Below are 3,053 nucleotides of genomic sequence, written 5' to 3' on the forward strand. Positions count from 1 at the left end.
TTCTCGATATTTGATTGCTAAAATGTGTATGTATAGTATATATTCTCGATATTTGATTGCTAAAATGTGTATGTATAGTATATCTTCTCGATATTTGATTGCTAAAATGTGTATGTATAGTATATCTTCTCGATATTTGATTGCTAAAATGTGTATGTATAGTATATATTCTCGATATTTGATTGCTAAAATGTGTATGTATAGTATATATTCTCGATATTTAATTGCTAAAATGTGTATGTATAGTATATCTACTCGATATTTGATTGCTAAGATGTGTATGTATAGTATATCTTCACGATATTTGATTTCTAAAATCTGTATGTATAGTATATCTTCTCGATATTTGATTGCTAAAATGTGTATGTAAAGTATATCTTCTCGATATTTGATTGCTAAAATGTGTATGTATAGTATATCTTATCGATATTTGATTGATAAAATGTGTATATATGTATTGTTTATATATCTACTCGATATTTGATTGCTAAAATGTGTATATATGTATTTTTTATATATCTACTCGATATTTGATTGCTAAAATGTGTGTGTATAGNCCGGGAAGGGTCGGGTTTGAAGTATAGTATATATATATATATATTTACTCGATATTAAAAATGACAAAATAATAATTTTAGATAGGTAGGCGATTATATCAATCACTGAAGACTACTTTCGTTTTAATTTGTATGTCCATTAAGTTGTTAAACAGCATGAATGCACATAAACATAGAAGTCAAGAGCAGCTGATAACTAAAAAAAAACTTCTCTATATTACTTGTAAACTTCTAATTTGAAAAAGCTTGCTAACGATGAACGCTTTGATAAAACTTACGTCTTCATTGTATTAATATAATCGCATACCACTGTACTTTTAGAAATAATATGATAATGATGATAATATTAAAATAATAAAACCCTTAAAGACAATAAAACCAATCAATAAAATCATATATAATCAGACCTTAACATTTACCAAGCACTAACAAATATTTAGTAAACTGGTAGATACAGGTTGTGATCAGAGGCGTATACAAAAGGGAGGGGGCTATGGGCTCAGCCCTCCCCCCCCCCCACCTGGGTCATTGAAATGTATGGTTTCCAGGGCATATTATGACCCAACAGTTGTCCACAAATTTCTGTATACGCCCTTGGTTGTATTTTACGATAAAGAATAATTGTTACATAATCTAAAAAAAATGTTATTTCCAGAATTTCAAAACTGACAAACCCTGGATCCATTGGACCACTCAGTCGCGCAGAACAGGAAATTAGCAAATATTAATTTTTATTCTTTTTAATACCGTGGTCAGGATATTTATTAATAAAAATCATTTACTGAAATGGTGTATATAATCTAGAGGCTGCCATGTATTTCAATTCAGTATCCGGTACTGAAATGGTGTATATATAATCTAGAGGCTGCCACGTATTTCAATACAGTATCCAGTACTAAAATGGTGTATATAATCTAGAGGCTGCCACGTATTTCAATACAGTATCCGGTACTGAAATGGTGTACATATAATCGAGAGGCTGCCACTTATTTCAATACAGTATCCAGTACTAAAATGGTGTATATAATCTAGAGGCTGCCACATATTTCAATACAGTATCCGGTACTGAAATGATGTATATATAATCTAGAGGCTGCTATGTATTTCAATACAGTATCCGGTACTGAAATGGTGAATATATAATCTAGAGGCTGCCATGTATTTCAATACAGTATCCGGTACTGAAATGGTTAATACATATTCTAGAGGCTGACACATATTTCAATACAGTATCCGGTACTGAAATGATGTATATATAATCTAGAGGCTGCTATGTATTTCAATACAGTATCCGGTACTGAAATGGTGTATATATAATCTAGAGGCTGCCATGTATTTCAATACAGTATCCAGTACTAAAATTGTGTATATATAATCTAGAGGCTGCCACGTATTTCAATACAGTATCCGGTACTGAAATGGTGTATATATAATCTAGAGGCTGCCACGTATTTCAATACAATATCCGGTACTGAAATGGTGTATATAATCTAGAGGCTGCCACATATTTCAATACAGTATCTGGTACTAAAATGGTGTATATATAATCAAGAGGCTGCTATGTATTTCAATACAGTATCCGGTACTGAAATGGTGTATATATAATCTAGAGACTGCCACGTATTTTTATACAGTATCCAGTACTAAAATGCTACTTAATAAAGATTTGACGGTGCATTCACTAATGACTATAAATAGTACTAAAATTGTATTATATTATATCACCATTTTATCAACTGATACTGTATTGATATATATAATTCTGAAAGAGTCTATACGGACCAAACATTAACTGATCTTCCGATTACAGAGTGGCATGTACGATTCGCAATAGTACTCTTTACATTTTCTTTCTAAAAATTGATAATTATGAGTTGTGATTTCTCTGCGAAAGTGGTTTGCAGGTTTGCGGGTCTGCACAGCAAAAACGCATTTTATATACGATGATGTTTTCACATTGTGGCAGCTTAGGTAGACTAAATGGTACCATTGTGAATCAAGCAGAATTCAACTCTGTGTTTGATCAAGTTTACAGCAAACAAGGAAAAATAAATAAATTAAAAAGAACACAATAAATAATTATGCAATCTAGCATCTTTATGTTTTTCATTTTATCTTTGATTTGTTAAAAGACTAATTTTGTTTGAGGTTTAGACTCTAGTTCTAGGATATATTCTGAATATTTACTCTGATTCTAGTTCTAGGATATAATCTGAATATTTGCTTTGATTTTAGTTTATTCTTATACAACAACATACACAGCCCAGAACAACAACAATGGAATATACAACATCTGAACCTGATCTCACAACAATTATAGATCAAGAAATAATGGAGTATACAACAACAGAAACAACATCAGCATCAACACCAATTATTACCACCGCCACAACAACAACAACAACAACACCAACAACATCAACATCAACATCAACATCAACATCAACATCAACATCAACATCAACATCAACATCAACATCAACATCAACATCAACA

The sequence above is a fragment of the Eurytemora carolleeae genome, unplaced genomic scaffold (assembly GCF_000591075.1).
Source record: "Eurytemora carolleeae unplaced genomic scaffold, Eaff_2.0 scaffold172, whole genome shotgun sequence".
Taxonomy (NCBI): domain Eukaryota; kingdom Metazoa; phylum Arthropoda; class Copepoda; order Calanoida; family Temoridae; genus Eurytemora; species Eurytemora carolleeae.